Below are 24,838 nucleotides of genomic sequence, written 5' to 3'. Positions count from 1 at the left end.
TTAAATTAAGCAGTTCGGCTAAGCTTTTATTTTATTTCTGCATCTTTAAAATAGGGATCTTGATTTTTTATATGGGGGTATGGACACATCAAGTTGTGTTCAGAGCTTTCTCTTGGCTCTATTACTCAAGGATCATTCCTCGTGGTACTCAAGGGACCATATACAGTCCTGGGATTTATCCAGGGTTTGTTGTAAGTAAGGGGAGTATTTTGCTACTTAACTCTCCCTAGCATATGTGATCCATTCACTTGCATTCTTATGTATATGGATATTTTGCTTGTTTAGAGATTATAGGGTTCTAAATATTTGAGTATGACCCACTTCCCTATTTCTGTGATTAGGTTAGTTAAACATTCTATTAGCTTGCCACAGTTTCCTTCCAACTTATTAATAGACATTTTTGCTATCACTCACGTGTTTTGAAATGTCTGAGGTTATAATTGTGAGTGTAATTGTAACTTTCTCCTTCCCTCTGGAGAGTACTTATAAAATGTATTGTGTAAGGATAAAAAGAACTAAAAAGTATTTGAGACATGGTCAAATAATTTTAAGGTAACTGGAATTTGTTTCGTGTATATGAAATAAAGTATTGCTTACATGTGATTTGTAATATGTGCATTCTGGCTCATGAAATTTGGTTGCAAACTAAGAAGTCACATTTATTAAAGTTATGTAGAACACTTTTTTGGGAGTATTTCTTTTTGATATTGAATAGTCTAAGATTAATTTTTTCCCAATCCTTCTATTGTTCCCTAGGGAGATTTACTGTTATATAGCTTATTAATGTCCTCTCATATGTCAACCAAGGTGTGGAATCAGCATAATTTTGTGTATGACAGATAAAAGTGTAGTTCCTGTACTTTCTTCCATGCCCTATTTCTTTCAAATTCTTCAATTTATAGGATACATTTCTTTCAACATTGGTGTAGCATAGCCCAAAGAGCAGCAGTAGGCCTTGATTTCTGGTAACACCTTCTCTATTTTCTTAAATTGTCTTAGATGTAATTTCTTTCATATGAAACATGAGCAAATGACTCTAGAAGTAGATGCCACTAAATACAACTTACCTGTTTTTCATTAACTTTGAAATGTGTTCTCAATTGCTCTTTGATATTTTAGGGTTCGACTTTACAATTTGGAAGTGGCTTTCGGTTATTGTCTACTTAACTCTGTGCCTTTTTTTAATTTTTTATTAGCAAATAAGATCTGCTTATATCCTACAATATTGTTGAGAAAACTGGGTTAATCTATATTTAAGGTGCCATTAGTGACTGTCCACATTAAAAGTGTTTCCTGGCTGTGACCTTCCTTTCTTTTCTCTCCTAGTTTTTGATAAAATCTGTATGTAGAATGGTCAATATCAATGACAGATGATATCCTTTCTGTTTCATCTTATTTATATAGGCAAGAATAAAAAAATAAGAGAATTGAAGAGAATTGCAACTAAAATGTTTGAAGAAGACTTGTCAGGGCACTTTTAAAGAAGAAAGCATATATATATAATATTATATATGTATGTATATATATATATATATATATATATATATATATATAGTTTCCACACCCAGCGATTATCAGGAATGGTTCTGGGTTCTGCACTCAGGAATAACTCCTTGTGGGGCTCAGGGACCCATATGGCGTGTCCAGATTGAGTCCATGTTAGTTGTATGCAAGGAAAGTGCCCCACCAACTGTACCATCTCCCCAGCAACTCATTCAACTTAAAAGAATTCTTATATTTATAATTGAACTTCTAAAGTGAGGTTTATTATGAATTAATTAAATTTGGGGAAATGAACTGATTTGTTGGTCAAAAAAATTCAGGTGAATAGACATACACACACACACACACAAAAGAAAAGGAAAATACCTTCTCAGGTAGTATGCATGGCTGAAAACTGATCTCTGAGCAAAGAAAATTGATGAGCACAGATGATCCTAATTGGAGTTTTAAAAAATAAAGCAAGACACCGAGAAAGGAATTTGAAAGGAGAGGAGACTCAGGTGAGATAAAATTGATTGATGATTTGAGAGTTCACATATATAGACAGATGTATGATTAATGAAGATAGTATGTGTTTGAAAATATGACAAGTAGTTTAGGCAACATTAAAAAAGCAGAATACCAGTTGAAATGGAAGATAAATTTTTTTGAAAGACGGAGCATGGAATAAGAAAATGAAAATACTTGGTATTTCAAGATGATATTAATTAGAATATGTAATGTAGTTTTGCACAGGAATTTAGTGGCTTTCAACATAAAATTTTAGGTGTAAACATTCAGTAAATTTCAACATAATTAATGTTGGTTTTGGCGCTACAACTGGGTGTACTCAGAACATACTCCTGGTTCTGCACTCAGGGATCACTCCTGGTAGTGCTCAGAGGATCATATAGGACGCCAGGGATCAAATCCAGGTGTCACTTGCAAGGCAAACGCCCTACCTGCTGTGCTATTGCTCTGGTCCCTGTTGACAGCATTTTCTATAATTACTGTTAGAGCAGACACAGAACAATCCTCTTAAATGTAATGTAAGTAAACAAGTAGTAAACAAAATCTTGTGCTAGCCTATATCAAGAAAAAGAAGAGTGAATTTTAATAATATTTTATGAATTAGAAAAACTTCAAACACTATGGAATACAATTTTAATTCCCACACAGGAAAATGAAAATATAGGGGTGAGATACCATCTTTGTGTGTCAAAAAATAGTTTCTCTGTCCCCTTTTCTTATTTGCTCATTTCCTTCTACTTTTCTTCCTCTCTCCTTTGTGCTGCATGCTGAGGTTTTAAGGGGAAATACAATACATGTGGATGCTCTTGGAATTTCCTTTTTCATAATTAATGTACTTGACTATATGATACTTAAATATTTTTGCCATCCTAAGTGTCTCAGACCTGTGAGGTTATGATGGCCTATGTGTGAGCTGCAGTTGGGGTGTTCTTGCTTTTGTCTGAGTTAAGTGTGTTTGTGTGCAGTTCTCAACAGCCTCCACACCCAGCATCTAACTCGGCCGTATTCCCTCAGGTTCCAGTGGCATGTGCTGGCAGAGTGCTGGGTGCAGACTTTTGCCCAAACCTGGAGGAGCCAGACCAGAGGCTGGAAGTCCAGGTTGGAGTCTTACCATTTTATCAGTTGGGGAGGTATCACAAAAATAGTGGTCCCTGAAGATCATATAGATATATCAGTGGTACTAGAAAATGGAAAATCATCGAGACATGTACGAGACCTGTGTAAAATATGTTTAGCAAAAACTCCTTTTAAGGATAATTTGTTTGTAACTGAAGATATTTATTCAAGAAATGTTATATTAGGTAGTCGATACGAACAAAGTGTCTGAGGCTGGCTGCCTAGGTGAATGCAAACCTATGAGATGTTTGGCAGCTATTTAACCTTATTGAGCTTCTCTATGAAATGGAGATCTGCTATAAAAGGTGGTTATGAGGATTAAATGTTCTCATGTATGAATACCAGTTAGTGTATGGATTTGTGCATAGCAGTAATTCAATAAATATTAGCTCTTTTCTTTTTGTTTTTGTGCCTGGAATTGAACCTAAGCCTTCATATATGTGAGGCATGTACCGTACATGCACATCCGAGGCTCTAGTTCTCATTTTTATAACATTATCATGTACTAAAGCACATTCCTAGGCACTGAACAAATATAGTAAGTAAGTCATATTACTTGCATTATGGCCTCTGAGTTCAGGATAAAAATTTGGGCTCTGCTGTAGAAAAACTGGACGTGATAATGGGTATTCCTTTGTTATGTATTGGGAGATACTTCCTACAGCATGATAATAAGTTAATTACCATTTTTTTCTTATGTACCTTAGAAAAAAAGAGTAATTTTAATTTCGTTATTGTACGTGCTTTGAAGGAATGACAAACTGTAAGCTCTGTTGAAAAGTTTTATATTGAAGTATGATGTCTTGGCGTATCTCCATTTATCTCTATATACCTTCTAATATTTTAGGGGGCGTATGTGCCACTGATAGATACAAATTGAAACTTTAGCATGATTGACACCCCGTAGTGTAAACAGACTCAGTCTATTTTTAGGATTTCCATTTGGCCTGATTTCTTAAATTTTAGATTTAAGAAATAAACACAGTAAGCTCAGTTGTAAAACATTTTTACTGATTAAGATATCTCACATGAATAAAGAGAATCATTTTTAAAATGGACTTCTTCACAGTTTGACTGATGGTGGTGGAAATGGTGGTAGGATGAGATGTCAGTTTTATGGTACTGACAGGCATATTGTCTCTTGCACACCTGTGCTTGGCCTAGAACAGACCACCTGAGTTCTGTTGTACCACAAGCTGATACTCTAGGTATATGGCTAGAATACAGCAGAAAAGCAGGTGTAATACATAATGAGACATGATTGTGTAGTTCCAATGTTTAGAAAGCTAACAGCTTGTGTGTGACACATAAATGCAGAGTGATGGAAGACTTGGGGTGGTGAGTAGTCTGATCCTTGACCTCTTTTGTGGGACAAGCAGTGTTCTTTAAACATATCACCTACAATGATCTGTCATGGGTGGGTATTTGAATTACCTATTTTTGAACGTTGAGATACAGTGCAGGAGTAACAGGGTTTTGTAAATGTAAATATACGAAATAAACCAAGAGGGACTGTTGGAGCACATTATTTTTTATACAGCAGGGGATTAAATATATTTACAAGCAATGAGTGAAACCCTGATTGTAGGTTAAACAGTTCTGGTGTGGACAATTCAGCATGAGCCTTAAAAAGAAGACCAAGTTCCTCAACAAAGACACGAAAGTATTTATTGGATTTCTCATCTGAAGCATCCACCATTTTAGTAAATTGAGTGGAAAGACTGAATCTATTGAAAGAGAGTCAATTATGGTGGATTGGATTTAACTAGGATCTACTTGAGTTACTGACTTTCCTCTCTCTCAATATGGCTTCCATACATTTAATTATTTTCATATTTTGTTAGTTTTCATATTGTGAGCGATAGCACAGCGGTAGGGCATTCGCCTTACAAGCAGCCAACATGGCCGACCCGAGTTCGATTCCTCCCCCCTCTCGGAGAGCCCGGCAAGTTACCGAGAGTATTCGATATGCCAGACACAGTAACAACAAAGTCTCCAATGGAGACGTTACTGGGCCCGCTCGAGCAAATCGACGATCAACGGGAGGGCCTTTACTTTTTTCCTTTTTCATATTGTTAGTATGTTTTCATATTATGTTAGTCATAAGAAATTTGACATTTCTTCACCATAATCTTCACCAGGTAACAATTTCAGACTAGGATTTAGTTTAGATTGCCATGGCATGTGTTCTTGATGTGTCATGTATTCTGTCCCTTTTGTTGCTTTTCTTGTAATTGAGCTGTTTTATTTTTAAACTTTTGTGACTTTTTGAGTCACAGCTGATGACAATACTCAGGGCTTACTCCTGGCTCTGCACTCAGGAACTAGTCCTAGTGGAGCTTGGGGGACCATAAGGGATGCAAGGATTCAAACCAGGGACAACCACATGCAAGGCAGACATCCTACCCTTGTACTATCACTCCGGCCCTGAGCCATTATTTTTCTGAGACCAGCTTTATATACCAGGGAATGCACTATAAGAATTTTCAGAATTATATGCTCTCTTGCTTAAATCTTAGGCTTTCCTTTGAGGCCAGTCATTACACCCAAGTATTTACTGTTTGGCCTCTTGATTTTTTAGAATAATGCATACACTTAAGACTTAGGAATGATGGCTTATTTATAACCTTTTCTTTGAGGAGATTTTTCATTTTGAAGCATTGCCCTCATTATTGTTTTTTTTTAATATATAATTTGACTGATAGAAGTTATCATGACATTACTGGTGTAGCCCTTTTCTGTTCTTATCTACTTCCTTTCAGCCCTAAAATTTCATATGGCTTAGCAACTTTATCAATCAGTTTACTTTTGGTTTTGAATGTCTGTCATCCTTAAAAGTCCCTGCTTCCCTTTTGTAAGGGCATTTGCTTTATTTCTGTATTAACATGCTTGATTTAGAAAAATAAAAGGAAGTAAAGACTGATTTGCTGTATAACTCTATTGATTTTTCATGGTAGTTCTTGAAGTAGGTATGGAATATTTTGCTTGAGAAGTTAACTGATGTGTAGGAGTAAAGATGTATTTTCTAACATAATTATTTTAAAGAAAATGCTTATTCTGGTTTAGATATTTCTTAATGATTACAGGGTATTTTTATCTTAAAGAAAAGTTAATTTCTTAGTCTAAGAAATTCAGTTGTTACATACAGTTACATAGAGTTAACCTAGCATTTTCATTCTTGGTTGAGGATTTAAGATGTGGGGTTTAAGTAGTTATATTTCACCACTAAAATGCTTAGAATATTAAAGTAAATAATGAACCAATATTTCAAGACCAGAGTAGACACAATTTGCTGTGATGTTTCATAAACCACAGACTCCTTTCTTCTGTGAATGCGTGAAGGATCGTGTTCTTTTCCAGACATACCGGGGTGCAAGTGTAAATTTCCATAAAATTTAAATGAGGTGCTTCCTGTAATTAATGAACAATTGTGGCTGCTCTCTAGTCTGCATTGTAATTAACCGTGATCAGGCTTGTTTAGTGATGACACTGTTCCTGTAATAATTTGACAAGCTACTGTGAATTTGCCAGGTTATTAAACAACCTGCAGCATTCACTTAAGGAATCACAGGGATGAGCTTGGCGGCTGCTGTTAGTTAAATGCTACATAAGGGTCAACTAAAGCTGTCTATCAATCACCATGAGTAGTTTTAGTGTCTGTGAATTTGGAGAACTTAATTTTGTATGGATTTTCTTAAAAACTTTTAATTATATGATAGACTTTGGGGGGAAACTTATTTTTATGAGTTAATAGTAAAGCTAGCAAATTTCCTATTTTGTAATCACTAGTATGGACTCAACAGAGCTAGTACCATCCATACCAATAAATCTCAATCAACAGTTTCTCCTTTCCACCTCCAGTAAATAGGTATAAGAATTTTTTTAAGAGAACTATGTCCTCTGAATTCATTCACAACGTCTCATACATAAAAATTCATGAGAGAGGGAGGAGAGAGAGAAAGAGGGTTGGAGGAGAGAGAGAGAGAGAGAGAGAGAGAGAGAGAGAGAGAGAGAGAGAGAGAGAGAGAGAGAGAGAGAACGAACAAGTGAGCACACAGGCAGATAACCTTGTGCTAAATGCAGTTTTGTTTGTCACAGTTAGGCTGAGTGATCTAAGTGGACTGGTAACTTATGTCCGTGGTCACCAGTGCACCCGCCTTCCCCAGCCTACCACTCACCCCTCCTCCCCTCCCACCCCTTCAGCTTAAGAACTGTTCAAAACGTTACTGTCTAGTTACTGTGGTGTCTTTCATTCAGATTCTGTTTATTGACTAAACCACAAGGATTCCTGCCCAAAGTACCAGGCGGTCTATGCTTGACTGATTTTGATTTTCTAACATCAGCCCTGGGGTTTATTTGAAAAATGTACATACACTGCAGCTTTAACAAGTAAAGTGACTGCATGTTTTTAACCATGGAGTAGAGTATATCTGAAGATCATTAAATTTAGGGGATGTGGGAGAAAAGAGGTGGAGAATAAGTGTAGTAGTCATTGTACCATTGCAGTGTGTGGATGTGTGCGTGTCACATGGTTTTTGTCTTTTCATCTTCTCCAAGAGCCAGAAAGTTTCCTGCCGTTCTCTTTCCAGCTATTGACAAATGATTGCCAGATGTGAGATCTTTGCAGTGCTTTTCCCCTTTGCAAACCTGCAGCGATGGGATATTTGATTCTCCCTTGCCCATTTCATCTCCTTTCCACATCTGCCAGGGATACACAGGCAATACATCCCTACATGAGAGTTTAAAGTTTATTTAGCTCCTTTCTCCCCCTCCAATAAAGAATTTGGAGACAACAGAATGAAGTCCATATGACTCTCTCAGCTTCACTGTATGAAATTATTTGTTTATTTTACTTATCTACCTCTCGGTAATTGAACTATTTCATTTTAGTCTCGGTCCATGGAAAATTTGATGCAACTCTGGGAGTGCTAAGAGTTTCCTATTGTTTTCTGCTTGTTTCAAGTATGCCATTATTGTAACTTCTTTCTGATGGTCTGATGTTTGATAAAAACTAGACTGTTGATTTCATAGAACTTCCTCATAAAGTAATTTTAATAAACAACTGTGAAAATATCTAGTGACTATATTTAACAAATTCAGTAGTCATTTAAGATTTTTTTTAAAAGCCTGTGACGGGGAAATTTGACTTACTTGGCTTGATTAGCTTATTTTGTATTTTTTGTTCATTGTTGAAGTTGATATGGATGAGGTCTTAATTTTAGTCCCACGTAGCATATAAAATGGAAAGTGCACTGTATTATAGAGACATCTGAAATTAGCCTGTGTGGGCCACACACATAATCACTAACATGCACAGAAGCCTTTTGCATCTGCTTGGAATCTGTATTGATATTGATTTTTTTTAAATCTCAGTTTAAAAACATTTTCCAAAATGCACTTATAGCTTGTGTTCCTACTATAGGGTGGGCTGACACAGGTGGCCTTTCAGTTTTCCTATTACACTTTCTGGCAAACGAAAAGGCCCCTTATTCCCTGAATAAGATCAGTATTTTTTAAAAAACATCTAAAAAATAATCCATAAAATGTCTGCCACATGTTCTTGAGTGGATGGAAATGTTTTCCAAATTAGAGCTGTAGTATTGGATCTTATTGTAAAAGTGTGTTGTACTATTTCAGCTGCCCTCTTGCTACCTGTTTGTGTAAATTTATTTTTTATTGAAAATCAAGTGATTAATGTGGAGAAAATTACTCTAAATTTATGTGCTGAGGAAACCTTTTTTTGCTAAGTAAAGTAGTAAGTGACTTTGTGCATTTTAGAATCAAAATAGAACAAGAATGATGGAATCTTCTTTTTAGTGTATTTTTTAAAACATGAAAAACATAAGCAAAATCCAACAAGAGCTAAGAGCCAATAACTCCTGAAATGATTAAATTCTACTAAGCCTAAGAATGAAAAGAAACATTACAGCTTGAGTACAATTAAAAAAAATTTTACACAGTAAAGCTTAAGAAAGAAAAGGAATAAACTATTCACAGCAAGTTGGCATACTTCTCTTTTAGTAGTGTATTGAATAGGAGAAAATTGGAGTTGAAGATGCAGTGTTAAATTGTTTCTACTGTCACTCTCAAAAATAAAATGGCTATCATGATAAAGGTAGTCAGTTTAAACAACAACCCTAAAAAAATGACAAAATGACCACCATTATACCTGTGGAAAAGTGTATATTTTTATTATTCATCGAAATTCCTTGAGGACTGACATCATGTGAGGCATCTTCTGGATGCCAGTGACTGGGAAGGTGGAGGTGAAGTGCTCTTTGATAAAACAACAAGGTAAGGCTCTTCTGTGGCAAGAGCCAAGTTCTTCTGAGTTTAGATCATTTCACATAATTTGCCCTCGCTAATGCATTTGCTGGTTTCTCTAGCCTTCCTGATTTTTCCTCAACATGGTTACTCTGGGATTCAGAGAGGTGCTAAGCAATGGAGGTGTCATCCAGCCTGCGTACCTAGGGAACGTCCTTCAGAGGACGACTTGTCACCAGCCGTCAAAGAAGAGAGTGGCTTTGTGGTCTCTGAACATCTGGCAGCATTGCACAGGAAGCTGAGGGGGTGTCATTAATTGTGATGAAATAATTTAAACCATCAGGAATAAATGAGGCTGTTAAGCTAAGTTCAGATTCCATTTGCCATGCACATGTGTCTAGCAGCCTGTGTGCAGTTAAAAAAAATTGAATTATATTAGCTCATGAGTCGAAATGAAACAGATACTGTAAATGAAACAAGTTGCTATGTAGTGATGACATCCTGTTGAACCACTTCACAGAGTTACAGATTGTAGGATCAATATTATGAAAGTGGTACATTATTTAATGAATTTTTATATAAAAACATTCTTTTTGAGATGGTAAGGACCAGTTGGATTTTTCTCATAGATAAATATAGCAAGACATCAGGTATGTATGTGGGTGTGGTTCTTAACTTGCTGGACTAAGTGAATTCACACACAACTTAGCATTCTATAGCATATCTCTGGCAGTTTGGTATTTGATGTCATTGTTTTGCATAAATATTGCAAGCTGGAGGATGATTTGTTACCCACCTTGATTTTCCTCTTTGAGATTTTCTGATTCTTTAGGCACATCTATGCTGTTTACTTGAGAATATAAACAACTCTCCCTGGTAGTTGACATTCCCTGAGGACTGACAAAATGAGATGTTGTTTTAACCTGTTTTTGGTTATGGAATTGGGATGAATTAAGTTTTCCTCCCTCTTTGGAATTTTTCTATTTCTAAATGTTGACTGGTGCTACTTGGTATTATAAAGTAGAATTCTAGGGTATACTTGAAATTGTTTTTTACTCCAACTCCTATGTTAGTGGAGATGATAGATTTTAAAAAATTATAAGGGTCTGGAGCCACAATACAGCAGGTAGTGTGCTTGCTTTGTGTGTAGTTGATGCAGGTTCAGTCCCCAGCAACCCATATGGTCCCTATAAACCTGTCAGGATCTGTCACTAAGCACAGAACCAGGAATAAGCCCTGAGTACAGAGCCAGGACTGAGCCATGATCACTGCTGTGAGTGGCTCAACCCCACCCTCGAGAAATTCAGCCAGCACAAGTCACTAGAAACTGCTTGCATTAAAATAAATATAGGGCTATTGATATTCCCCTACAAAGTTTATACCTCACATATGAGAGAGATCATTCTGAGTCTGTTATTCTCTAATTTCACTCAACATGATACCCTCCAGATCCATCCACATAGCAGCAAATTGCACTACTTTCTCTTTTCTTATAACCAAATAGTATCTCATTTTGTATATGTACTGTAGTTTCTTTATCCAGTTATCTGTTCTTGGACATTTAGGTTGTCTCTATATTTGAATAATGTTGCAATGATCATAGGAGTGCAGGAGTCTTTTCTGCATTGTACTTTTGAGTTCTTGGGATATATTCCCAGGAATGGAATTACTGGGTCATATAGAATAATTGAAACTTTGCAGGGGAATATCAAATGCCCAAAAGAAATAGAAAGGAAATGCAAGAGAACTGATCTTCAATAAGAAGCTTGCCACTGGGGGCAGGGCTGGGGGTGAGGCCAGATAAGTTAGGGAAAATAACACAAGGACAGTGGTAGAGGAGAAGGGTGTTTGTCACAGGGTCAGGAAGGAAAACTGAGGACATTTGTGAGGGTATTTGTTACTGGTGAAGGGATTGGTGTTGAAACACTCTATGCCTGACACTCAATAATTTAAGTAACTTTATGATCCGAGTTCGATTCCTCCGCCCCTCTCGGAGAGCCCGGCAAGCTACCGAGAGTATTCGATATGCCAAACACAGTAACAACAAAGTCTCTAATGGAGACGTTACTGGGCCCGCTCGAGCAAATTGACGATCAACGGGAGGGCCTTTACCTTTACCTATAATTGAAAGTGATTCAATTTAAAAATAAAAAATAAAGTTAAAATGAATATGGGGATCAGATAGATAGAGCAGTCAGCAAGGTGCATATGTTACACATGACCAGTTCTGAACTGAGCATGCCAGGTGTGGTCTCAGAACAAACAAAATTAGAAAGAACAAATATGGGAGCATGACTATTTTGGAGGAGGTTGAGGAGGGGTGTGGGTCATACCAACTATGCTCATGGCTTACTCCTGTTTTGCACTCAGTGATCACTTTTGGTGGGACTCTGGGGACTATATGGATGACACCAGGGATTGAATTTGGGTTGGGTGCATTTAAAGTAAATGTGTTACTCACTGTTCTCTTATTTTCAGCCTAGGAGTTTCAGTATAGATTGATGCTGGAATGAAATTAATCTGTTCATCAAAAGTTTTCAAGTGGAGGGGCAGGAATGACAGTATGGTGGGTTGGGCACTTGCCTTTCATGCAGCTGACCTGAGTTCAATCCCTGGTACCATGCATGGTAACCTGTGCCATGTCAGGAGAGATCCCTGCCTGCAGATCTAGGAATAAGCCGAGTATTGCCAGAGTTGGGCCCAAAACCATTTTTTAAAATTGGAATTGGTTAATAGGCTCTCAGGTTTGTTGTGAACAGACCTATAAGTTTGAATAAAGTGAGATCAACTAAAATTAAATATATAAGGTTGACATAGGGTGATAGGTATAGAGTTTGATGAAATATTTTCTTTCTGCATGCTTCAACCTTAATGCAAGATATTTTAGCTATCACATCATTTTTGAAGTGTAGGGTAACTAAAACAGCAACATTGGGAAGTCTAAACATGAACCCATTTCAAAGTTCAAGACATTAAAAAAAATAGCTACCCCATCCTAGTGTAGGTGTTTGTCTGTGTAAATTAAAGCATGTGGATGCATAAATTAATTAGAACAGTCAGTGATATGAATCAAACTTATTTGGTACCCTGATGAAATGAGTATTGTTTATAAAATTATCTTGTTATTTAATCTCTTCTATATAAACCTGGCTGCTTAGCATTATGAAGTAATAATACAATTAATGTGATGATGGTACACTTTCTTAGTACAGGTCTGATCCTGCAGTCCTTTCTTTACTGGGATTTGTGTATATAGAGGACCATAAGAACTAGAAATTTTAATTAGAATGTCCCTCCCATACCTTTCTAGTTGAGTGTGTGAGGAGAGAGAAGTGGGTTGGAAGTTGTTGTTTTTTTTTTTTACTCTCAGTATATTCCCTGGTATATTATTGTATTTTATTTCCTTTGAATACACAATTACTGACCCAGAAAAGGAAATGCCAGTCTTAAAACTGCAAGATTCATTATGAGAGCTACTTGCTGTCTTTTGGCTCTACTCTCTTCTGCTACTGGGTCTTAAATAAATAGAAAGTTTTACTTATAATTAAACAATTAATAATTTCCTGAATAAACCGTTTCCTTCTTGATGTACAGTGGACACTTGTCTATAGTTATTAGTTGTATAAAAGACCACGTCTAACACATGGAAAGATTATTTGTTATTACTTGAGAGCAAAAAACAGATACAGTTAAAAAAAATTATGAACTGGAATCCTTAATGCAAAATAACAAGTTTAGTGTGGTAGTATTTAGTATCTTAACTCAGAATTATTTCTGGGTGTTTCTCTTTCCCTCTAATTATTACTTGCTTTCCCCATTTTAATTTCTCTGACTCTATGAATTTGAAACTTTGTCATAAAATAGAAACTTTGCTTTGAGGAAATTTAGCCAAGGATGTGGATTTTATTGATCTTGCTCATAGGTTGCTTTAACTGATCCCATGACAGAATTCTCTTACTGTTTAACACATCTTGGTAGTAGTGTTCTGTAATTTAGATAATCAACGGCAGAAAAAATGTTGTAGGTAATTCTCTTGATTTATTTTTATGGACTCTGATGACAGATATTTGTTGTTGCTACTTAACTCATCTAGAGAATGGATTTAGAACTGTGTTCTTTTAGGATTATGCAGATGATAGTTATAAATATGTATTCAGTTTTTTCATTGTGACTCATTTTTCCCTAGACTATTAGCGTTTTCCCCTTTATTTACAAATGATTGATATCAAACATTTTCTTACTTACAAGTGATTGATATCAAACATTTCTAAACTGACAAATCAGATATTTGTTATGTAATTTTAAGTGTTTTTTTCTCATCTTTACAGGAGTTCCATAGATACTCCTGTTTGAACCCTGATTATCTATGATGCCATCACAGCAGTCTTGGCTGTTAGTAAAATATGTAATAATTCTGTGGTTTTGTGAATCAGTAATTATTAAAAGATTTTAGACCAGTCATCTATGAATGGTCTTTTGTTTAATTAAAGAAATTATGGCACAAGGCAGCTTCACGATTTCTGTCACTGTTGAACTATGCAGGTACATTTGAAGGAGTTTGGGTCTGCTTCCTGGAAGTCAATATTTGTCAAATCACTATAAAAAATCAAGGTATGTGCTGATGAGCCAGGCATATAATTGGACTAAATGTATCTGAATTGAAGAGGTAACCAATAATGTGTGCTGACTTCTTTCTTGTACTTACAGAATAAACCTATTTCTGAGATTGTATAGGTAATTGATTTCAGAGTTGTGGCAATAAGAGGCTGTATGTTGAGTATAGTCTGACAGAAAACTGGTGATAAAAATGTAGAGAGCTGCAAGTTATATCCTAAAGAAGTTTCTGACGTGTATGGCTTCTGGTGTACCTGCTTTTCTGGATGGAAATATCTAGTTTTTTTGCGTTCTGCCTCCCCCAACTTCTCCTTTTATAGTCTATCTTTCCCTTTTAACTGTAAATTATGTCACAATCAGATCTCTTTCTGCATTTTTGAACAGATATGGAGTGATAGCACAGCGGTAGGGCGCTTGCCTTGCACGCAGAGAACATGGCCGACCCGAGTTTGATTCCTTCGCCCCTCTCGGAGAGCCCAGCAAGCTACCGAGAGTATCTCGCCCACACGGCAGAGCCTGGCAAGCCACCCGTGATGTATTTGATATGCCAGACACAGTAACAACAAAATCTCCAATGGAGATGTTACTGGGCCCGCTCGAGCATTTTATCCATATATTGCAGGGTGTTTTTTGGCTTGCTTCTTTCTTTTGTGGTCAGAAAATGAACCCAGAGCTCACACATGTAAAGCATTTATTCTATTTCTGAGCCCTGTCCTTCTCTCTTGATGTTTTTGGGAGAGCTGATTTTACCTCTGTCTTCTCAGGAAGACAATGAGTTGCATGCAGGTACATTGTTTAGGTTGACTCAAAATACGTATGACAACCAACGTAAATAACAAAAAAGAAATTATTGAGGGAGAAAGTACTTGTCATGAGTGCTCTTCTTCACTGACGCCATTGGAAGATTTATTGAGACACCCTTCTCTCCCAAATCAAGAATGATTAGTCATTAGTTTTCATTTTTGATTTGCTTAGCCCTCTGAACATTAACTTAGCACACTTCTGTCTTTAGACCATGTATTTTCTTCTAGGAAGTATGACATGTAAGGGAAACTTCTAGATGTGATGCTAATCAGCGATAAATGGGGGAAAGATGGTTGTTGTGATAGGGAAAAGAGATGTAAAAAGATTTTACTTATGAAGAGAAGAAGCTTGCTCGTAGCCCTTATATACAGTTTTCAAATGTGGGTCTGAGGGGCTGGAATGATAGCATAGTGGATAGGGTATTTGCCTTGCATGCAGCCGACCAGGGTTCGATTCCCGGCATCCCATATGGTCCCCTGAGCACTGCCAGAAGTAATTCCTGAGTGCAGGGCCAGGAGAAACCCCTGTGCATTGCCGGGTGTGACCCAAAAAGCAAAAAATAAAAAAAATTTAAATGTGGGTCTGAAAATCTTAGAAAATTACTGAAATATTTGCTGCTTTCAAATTCCAATTTTGTGGTAGTGTTTCTTTGATGTCTTCAAGTGTTCCTTTACCTTCATTTTGTTGTTTTATAGGAGTTATTTTATTTTTATTTTGGGGACACATCCAGTGATTTTCAAGGGATGCATTTCCTTTTCATGAAGAACATGAATCTGCGTTATATATAGCTACTATATATATATATCTTACCCATTTATATAGAAAAATGCTTATATATATACATACATTATTCCAAGTGCACCATGTTTTTGAAATGGGGAAGATTTGTTTACTGCTTTGTTACTTTTTTTTTGGTGGGGGGAGGATTTTTGGTCAAGTTCAACATGGTACTCACTCTTGGTGTTCCTCAAGGGACTGTATACTAGAGATTAAACCTGACCCTCCTGCGTAAAAAGAAAGCACTCCAGCCTAATGAATGCTCTCAGATTCCTGTTTGGTCATTATTCTTTATAATCTTTTGAATAAAAAGGTATTAGGAGACTGGAAAGATGGTACAGCTGGGAAAGCACTTGCCTTGTAGGTGGCTGACCCAGGTTTGATCCCTAGCACTACATATGGCCCACTAGCACTACCAGGGGTGGTGCCTGACTACCACCAGGTGTGTCTCCCAAACTAAACCAAACTACAGTAATAACAAAATGCAATGAGGTTATACAGTATGTAGGCTGCTTGCCTTGTATGCAACACTGGTTTGGTCCTTGGCCTGCCATGTGGCCCTCAGAACACCACCAGGAGTGTTCTCTGAGTGCAGAGCCAGAAGTAATCCCCAAACACAGCTGGGTGTGGCCCCCAAATAAAGAAAAATAAGGAGAAAGAAAAGTTATTAAGCATAATTCTGTCATAGTCTGATTTGCCCCTTTCAGATCTTAAAACACAGATCCAAATTCTCACCACATTTTTTTTAATTCAGTTTTTCTCGGTTCTACATACTTCTTTTAAACCTCCAGCCCAAATAGGTGTATTTAATGTGTCACAAAACAGTGGTACCTGAGACTTAAAGGACTGTAGAGATCATACAAGAGATGGGCCTTTGTACTTGCCTCTGGCCAACCTGGTTCAAATTCTGGATGTTGCATATGATTTCTGGAGCACTGAGTGAGGAGTTGTCCTGAGCACTGCTAGCTTGGCCCAACCCCCAGCCCCCACTAAAACCCAAAAACTTAGAGAAAAGTATAGGGCAGTAGCCAGAATCTGTAAACAACCTGAGCACCTAAGAAAAGATGAGTAAGTAGATAAAGAAACTATGGTACTTCTACACAATGGAATACTATGCAACTTGTTTGATGGACTTGGAGAGTATCATGGTGAATGAAATGAGTTAGAAGGTGAGAGACAGACATAGAATGACTGTACTTATTTGTGGTATATATTTTTTAAAAAGTCCTATGAGGCTAATATACAAGGCCAGGAGAAATGGGCCAGAAAGATTGATCAGTGATTGGAAGCTTGCCACAAATGTGTTGGGGAGTGAAGGGCAGTTAGGGTAGAGAAGGGACCAGTATGACAATAATAGAAATGATCTCTCTGGACAAGAACTGAGTTTTGAAAGTAGGTAGAGGAATATACATGATTTCCTTTCAGTATTTGTATTGCAAACTATAGTGCCCAGAAGGAAATAGTTGGGGGTGGGGGGGGAGGAGGAGAAAAAGAGAAGAAAGAAAAGCCCTGCCACAAAAGTAGGGAATATGTGTGTGTGTGAGGGGGGCGGGGGGCTTGTGGGAAATGTCCACTGATAAAGGAACCCATGTTGAAACATTATAGTACTGAAACCCAATCTTGAACAACTTTGTAACTGTGTATCTCACTGTGATTCAAAAAAAAAGTGTAGAAGAAAACTGAAAAGTGGTCCTTAGTGGAATAAAAATAGTATGCCTGATCTTAGTGCTTATATGACATGGCATTGATTTCAGAAGCCAACTCAATAAAAAGGTTTGATTTGTATAAATACTATGTGTTCTTTTTATGATAGTTAAATATTTTGTTGGGGTTATGATCCAAGTATTACTAGATGGTAACTTTGATCATAGATCATATAGAAACTACATCATTTCTTACCATTCATTCTAAAATTTAGTTAACATTTTATATCTTATAAGTGGATGAACTGCTCATAATTATTGCTTTTTGGTATCTGATTTGTTTCCTGGTTATTCCTCCTTTTTTTTTTTGGACCACATCTGGTAGTACTCAGGTTTACTCAGGGATCACTCATAGAAGGGCTCAGTGGAACATCTGGGCTATCAGGGGTCCAACCCAGTTGGATACATGCAAGGTAATTTCCATATCCACGGTATTACTGCTCTGGCTCCTTGTTCCTGGTTTTTAAAGAGACCCATGCTGTTTGTTTTATGAGTGATACATTAAGAATTTTATATTGAGAAGAAAACTTCCTCTGTACATATAAGTTGGAAGGACCACTTCAGTTCTTTTTAAATCAATAAAATGCATTATGCAGTATCTGACAGTGTAATAATTATCATAATAAACTATCATTTTTAAAAGGAAAAGGAAAAGATAAAGTGATTCTAGCATAATTTTAACATCCTCAATTAGTTAAGAGTTGTAACCCTGTATGATGTTCTTCTGTTTTCTTCTTTGCTCCAGTTCAGAATAGACAGTGGTGTTTAAAGAACTCCGTTTGCTCTGCTAGAATTTTCTCTTGGGAAAAAGTTTGGGAGAAGTTTTAGGAAGTTGAATAGTTGAGGTTTAAATCCCTTAGCACTTTTAATGCAAACTGCAGCCTTAAGGGTGTGATAGAATATAATGCTGTTTGAGTATGGGAATTTTAGATCACAAGAAAAATGACTCCCTTTGTGGGCTCCTCAGGAATAATTTTTTGTTTTGTGGTTGGTCACTTTCAATGTATGACAATTGCTTTCCATTATTATCCCCAGCTTCAATCAATATGTACAATATTATGCAACTTAAAGTTACATTATAACCAAAATATGTCAAATGTGGTTTCTGAGTGGCTGATTTACAGTAAGTCTTCCTTGGTCCCTAAAGTGGATATTATGACTAATTTGAACTCCCGTGGACAGAGGCATTTTTTTCATATGGAAAATGGGGGTGGGGTGATTTAAGGTGGGGGTGGACTATAGAGAAAGGATGAGCAATGAAACACTGTCAGCTTAGTCACATAGATTGATCCAATTGTCATCTCCTTTGCATCTACATGGATTGTTGTGAATTATCTACTCACCCTGGGAGAGACATGATCTGAATTCTAATAATTTGAAATCTGTGAATCTATTAAAACCATATTTGTAGCTCTAAAAATTGATATTCACTGGGCAGTTTGCCCAACAAGAGAAAGTCAGCGAGATTATACACTTATCCTAAGTAACAGCAACCATACTGCCAATTCTTCTTTTGAAAGAATACAGCCGACCCAAATTATACATCTTCGAGTAAGAGGAGACAAGAAAAGAACTCAATACATCAAAATCAGAACCTAAATTCCACAATAATGGTAACAGTAATGTTTCAAGATGTGATTTCTGTATGGACCTAGTGATTGAACTAATCGTGGTTTAGAGAAGTTTTAAATTGTTTAAAGCACCTCCTAAGATTGTTAAGTATTTTCCCTTTTCACTTGAAAGTAGTAGACCCTGAGATCCCATGGAGCAGTGACAGCTTTCTCATTGCTTAATGAATAAAATATGGAGCATAGTACCACAGTAACATTTATAGTTTTCTGACATCCTATCTAAAATTATTTTCCTTATGCATTAAAATAATATATTTGGCTCCTATGGTATGCCCCTTATTCTAAGAAAACTCTGCCTGCTGTATTCATTAATTTGTAAAGCTAACATTTTAGATTTGTACTGTGATCTTCCTAAGGTATGGATAGATTTTGTCCTGTGAGCTTCAGCATTAGTCATCATAGCTGGAATTTAGGATGGTTGCTAATACTTAATTGTTTGATTAAATGCTATTTTTTTTATGCCATTGAGTTACAGAGGACATGAAAACCAAGGAATATTTCATACAAAAAGAATTTTAGTCCAGTTCCTTTTTTTGGAGGGGTAGGCGTGGCATGCCTGACTGTGCCCAGGACGTACTCCTGACATTGAGTTCAGAGATCATTCCTCGCGGGGAATTGGGGGACCAAATGGGGTGCCAGCGATCAAACATAGGTCGACCACATGGATCAAAAGCCCTCCCTAGGACATTTTCTCTCTGGCCCCTCTGGTTCCAGTTTTTAAATATATGTTTTTCTGTAGTCATTGGAGTGGCAAATCAACACACAACTGAAAAGTACTCTCCTTTAGGGAAAGAATAAAATTTTCTTCATTTTTGTGTGCTTTGGTGTATTAGGTATTAAAAACATATACCATGTTGCTTTTTCTCTTATATTTAAAGTATATCTTTTTTTTTACTTTCTATATTAAAAGTGTCTGGTAGGTGTTGTGGTTTTAAGACAATTCTTATTTGATTATATTGAAAAAAATGCTAGAGAAAATGAAATGTTATCAAAAGACTAAATCTCCTTCAATTTAATTATGTCAATAAGAAGTTGAAAGTACTATTTGCTCAGATAATCCCCACTTTTCGATAATTGAGTATTGACTTACTTTCTTGGACTGTTGAAGGTGACTACTGCAAATGATTACTTTTGGCACTAAGTACAGAACCTCACTGTTAATTTTCAATTAACCACATTGTTGATTATCTTGTCCATTAACAATACTTTTGTTGTTAGCACTGCCTATCTTAAGTTGAGTATTGTACAGAACCAACAAAAGCCTGATTACAGATTTTGTTCTTGTATGGGCTGGTTAAATTTGCAATGGGGAAAAACCTCTTGAATAATCATAGACCACAGTACAAATATTGGCTAGCTGTTAATAAACATGTATTATTATTGCAAAGGAGTACTTGGTTTATAAAGAAGGTGTATCATCAACGTCTCCTTACATTCTTGGATAAACAGCCAAAGAGTATGAATTCTAATGACAGTAGTTTTAGAAAATATGTGTGAATGAGTAAAATGTGCTTCTTTTAAAATTTAATATTTATGCCTCTTTAATGGAATTTTTAAGATTTTATTTATTGTTTATCAATTATCACAATGTTTATTGGTAGATACAAGTATATAAAATCAGGGCAAGAACATAACTTGATAATTTTGCCATTGCCGACTATATTTCAAGTTGTCACAGCAGGGTATTGGGAAAAGTTTCAAATTAACAATAATTGTTCTTCAGACAAACCTCATTGGCTATGATACTGCCAACTGCACAAAGCTTTAATGGAATTTTTTTATAGGATATATCACCTAAAAACGTGTGTGAATCTTTGAATAGATTAGTGTAGATTTTATCTTACTCTGCTAGTGAAACAGAGTATTTGCTGTTTTGATACCATAGTTGAACTAAAAAAAACCATACTGAATCAGCTGAATGTGTGTTGAAGTGCTTTACAGAATCACCCCGTAGGTCTTAATAATGAAATATGACCTCTGATATACTGAAAGGTGTTTTTGTTTAATTGTAAAGATATATTAGATGTTTATAGCATTGCCTGTTTTATTATAGCATTCAAATAATTGAAAGTGTGTGTTTGGACTGGAAATGTGTTTGGGCTCTTGCCTTGCGCATGGCTGACACCGGGTTTTGATGCACCCCACATATTACCTCTGTGAGTTGCCAGGAGTGATCCCTGAATACAGAGTCAGGAGTAAGCCTTGAGCACTGCAGGGTATGGTCCCAAACCAACCAAACCAACCAAACCAACAGACAAAAATGAAAATATTTGTCAGTGGCCTTTTGGTGTCTGTATTTTTTAAAGCTATTTTGAAAAATGAAGTATATTTATTAAAGTATTTATGACGAGAACTAACATAAGATATAAGATATAGTTAAAAGAGATAATACAAAAATTATTGGAGTGGAGAGAACATAGAATTAAAGATGATATCAAAACCCAAGAGTTGAAAATACAGCTCTGAAGGAGAACATTATAGAAATCAGCCCTGTATAGAAAGAAAAAATTTCATGGAGGAAAAAGTCCTAAAAGCCACCTGATCTCTTGATTGAGACAGAATTCAGATCTTTTGTATTATATATAAAATATATAAAAATATCCAAACTATACAAAAGTATTCAGAGATCTGACTTGAATATCGTTACAGTTCATTTTATTTCTTAAGTCTTTGTTGTAAATTAGCTAATTATGGGGCCAGAGAAATAATACAGGTGTTAATAGGATACTTGTCTCTCCTATAGCTGACCTTGTTTTGATCTCTGGTGCTATGTATTGTATCCTGAACACCACCACAAATAATCTCTGAGCACAGAGCCAGGAGTGCATACTAAGAATACTGAGTACTTCTGAGTTGTGCCTCCCACCCAAATAAAAACCCTAATCATGGTAGGGTTTAGTACAGAAGTTAGGGTGTATACTTCGTTCATGGCTAAATTCTCTGAGCTTCCTTATGTGCAGCCCTGGAGAGATCTGTCTCCCTGCACTCACCCATCCCCAACCCTCATCCCCCAGTACTGCGAGCTGCAAATGGGAAGACCCCTAGTACCATCTAAGGCCTGAATACCATTACATTCTTGCATTTCACTTTGGCCTATTTGAGAATTGTGAGAAAGGGCTCTGGGCCACCTTAGCACTGTTTGGGAACATCCTCCCCTGAGTAAAGAAAAGAATCAATTATGGAAGTGTCTTTGAATAATTAGTGATGATTTCCTAGAAGTTAAGCATATAGTCACATATATAGATCTCTCTCTCTCTCTCTCTCTCTCTCTCTCTCTCTCTCTCTCTCTCTCTATCTATCTATGTATCTATCTATATTTAAAGAGCTTTTAGAGTTGCTTTTCTTTAATTTTTTTTGGCCATATCTAGGAGTGCTCAGGGCTGTCTCCTATCTCTGTGCCAAGTATCACTCCTGGTGATACTTGGGGGAACATATGGTATACCAGGGATGAATCTCAGGGTGGCTATATTCAAGATAAGGACCTTATGTGCTGTACTATCACTCTGGCCCCGATTTTTTCTTAATTCAATATTTAATTATAGATAAACAAAAATGGTGGAACATCCAACTTTGACTTTTCTGAAGAAAGTAGAACAGATCCTGAGAGCACAGAAGACTGGGATACATACATTCTGAGCTCACAATTTTAATCCCTGGCACAGCATGTTTCCCAGAGCTTGCCATGTATAGCATTGGAGGACCCTGTGCATTATCAGATAATGGCCTTGGTGACCCACAGTATTCTGGGCCCAAGTAGCATTTTATCACTGCTCTAGCATTGAACCATTCTGAGTGATTAGCTAATTATTGTTGGGAGCAGCCACTGGGCATTGGGTATTGCTTGGAAATGAGGTTCCTTCCCTAAAAATAAAAAAGAAAAAGAAAGGAAGAAAAAAAGAAAAGAAAAGGAAAGGAAAGAAAGAAAGAAAGAAAGAAAGAAAGAAAAAGAAAGAGAAAGAGAAGAGCATAGTATAGTCTGAGAGTTTTTGGTCTTATTTGGAGGAGTTCCAAATGATATATTTATAAATGATTCTAATTTGAATGTGCCCAGATTTATGATATTTGGTAGTTTGGTTTAAGAAGGTGGGGCACATTTTGTTTTGATTAGAAAATTAATTGACAATATGAATTTTCATGTCTTCAAATTAGTCTTTTACATAAACTCATGATGCTAGTCAAATAATGCTAGTCAGGTATTAAACATACTGTTTTTTGATGAGGGGGGCCATCAAAAAACCTGGTAGTATGAACTTTGTGATCAGGATATACTTCTGGAAGGGATTGGAGGACCATGTAATGCTAGGGATTGACCCTGAGCCCTCATGCATGCTGAAGCCATATCACTCATTGGGTTATTGGGTCATTCAGCCCCAAACATAAATGGTTTTGTTCTTGGAAACATAAGATAATTTCAAACAGTGAGGACTGCTCAACTTAAAGAAAGTGGTCTGGTATAGATGGGTAGTTATTTTTTAATAATTTATTTTTTGTCTTTCAGACCACGCTCAGTGTTGCTCAGTGCTCACTCCTGGCTCTGCACTCAGGGATCATTTCTGGCAGAGCTTAGGGGACCGTATGCTGCACCAGGGATCAAACCCAGTTGGTTGCATGCAAGACTAAGTGTTTTACCCACTGTGCTGTCTCTGCTCATTTTTACATACTCCAGATGATGTTCAGGGTTACTTCTGATTTTGCAGTTAGAATTACTTCTGGTGTTGCTTGGGGGACAGCATGTAATGACGGGGACTGAACACAGGCTGGGCACATGCGATTCAGGCTCCTTACCCTCTGTATTATCTCTCTAGCCCCAGTTATTGTGATGTCTAAAATACCTCTCCTATATAATGAAGAATTCCCTAGATTTAGAATAGGTAGGGCATATACAACATTATACATAATAACTTCTTTGATAGAAGAGAAACAGCCATTATATTTAGAATGTGTATATCAGGTGGAAGGAGCCAGGGAGGGTAATGGATTAGAGTGCTAAGGTGCAACTATCAGGGCACTTGAAAGTCAAGGACTGGTCAAGGACAGGAAGGAGGTATCTTTATTACCTTACAGGGGGAGGTGATAAAGGTCAGCAACATGGAACCATTACCAAGTGTGTCTAGGTTTTGGGATGAATGAGGGCCTTCAGCAGTTCACATTTAGTTTTTTTCATGTCATGGTATTTCTTTTTTCATTGGAAAACTTGGGCTGGAGCAATAGCACAGGGTGTTTGCCTTGCGCACGGCCAACCTGGTCGACCTGAGTTCGATTCCTCAGCCCCTCTCGGAGAGCTCAGCAATCTACTGAGAGTGTCTAGCCCTAAGTCAAAGCCTAGCAAGCTACCGGTGACATATTGGGTATGCCAAACACAGTAACAACAAGTTTCACAATGTTACTGGGCCCGATGGAGCAAATTGATAAACAATGGGAGGACAGTGACAGTGACAGATTATAAAATCAGCTTTGAGGATTAATGAGATTAATGAGATTATAAAATTATAAAATTTAGTAGATCTCTAATAAGAATGATGAGTTAGCTGGACTATGTATTTTTCTGAGTGGAAATTACCTCCTCTTCTGTTTTGGATCATTTATTTAATATAGCAGGATTTTATGGGAAGACATTATACAAGTTCCCGTAGACAAATTCCTATATGTTTACTCAAACAGGAAGTTGTTTATTAAGGTAAAGTCTTTTTTTAAAAAACTGTTTCATAGTATCATGTTAAGCGAAATGACTCAGAAAGAAAGGGATAGACATAGAAAGATTGAATTCATCTGGGGAACATAAAGTAACAAAATAGGAGAATAACACCCAAGAATGATCGAGATTAGTGCATTTTATAATGAAACAGATTACGTGGTTAGAGACAGTGTAGTCGATATAAGCATCTCTTTGAGACTATGACTTTGCTATGACTGTGA

General features: G+C 36.7%; 1 protein-coding gene and 1 pseudogene across 1 annotated transcript in view; one reads left to right on the top strand and one right to left on the bottom strand.

The window, feature by feature from the left end:
* BNC2 (basonuclin zinc finger protein 2) overlaps positions 1-24,838 on the top strand; it is a 492,884-nt gene that overhangs the window by 207,855 nt on the left and 260,191 nt on the right. The gene's annotated exons all lie outside the window — the stretch shown is intronic.
* On the bottom strand, positions 20,531-20,686 carry LOC130026681 (uncharacterized; annotated as a pseudogene).

Source organism: Sorex fumeus, unplaced genomic scaffold, assembly GCF_029834395.1.
Source record: "Sorex fumeus unplaced genomic scaffold, SorFum_2.1 ptg000034l, whole genome shotgun sequence".
NCBI classification, from domain to species: Eukaryota; Metazoa; Chordata; class Mammalia; order Eulipotyphla; family Soricidae; genus Sorex; species Sorex fumeus.
Note: the sequence above shows the minus strand (reverse complement) of the source record. Positions and strands in the feature narration are given on the sequence as shown.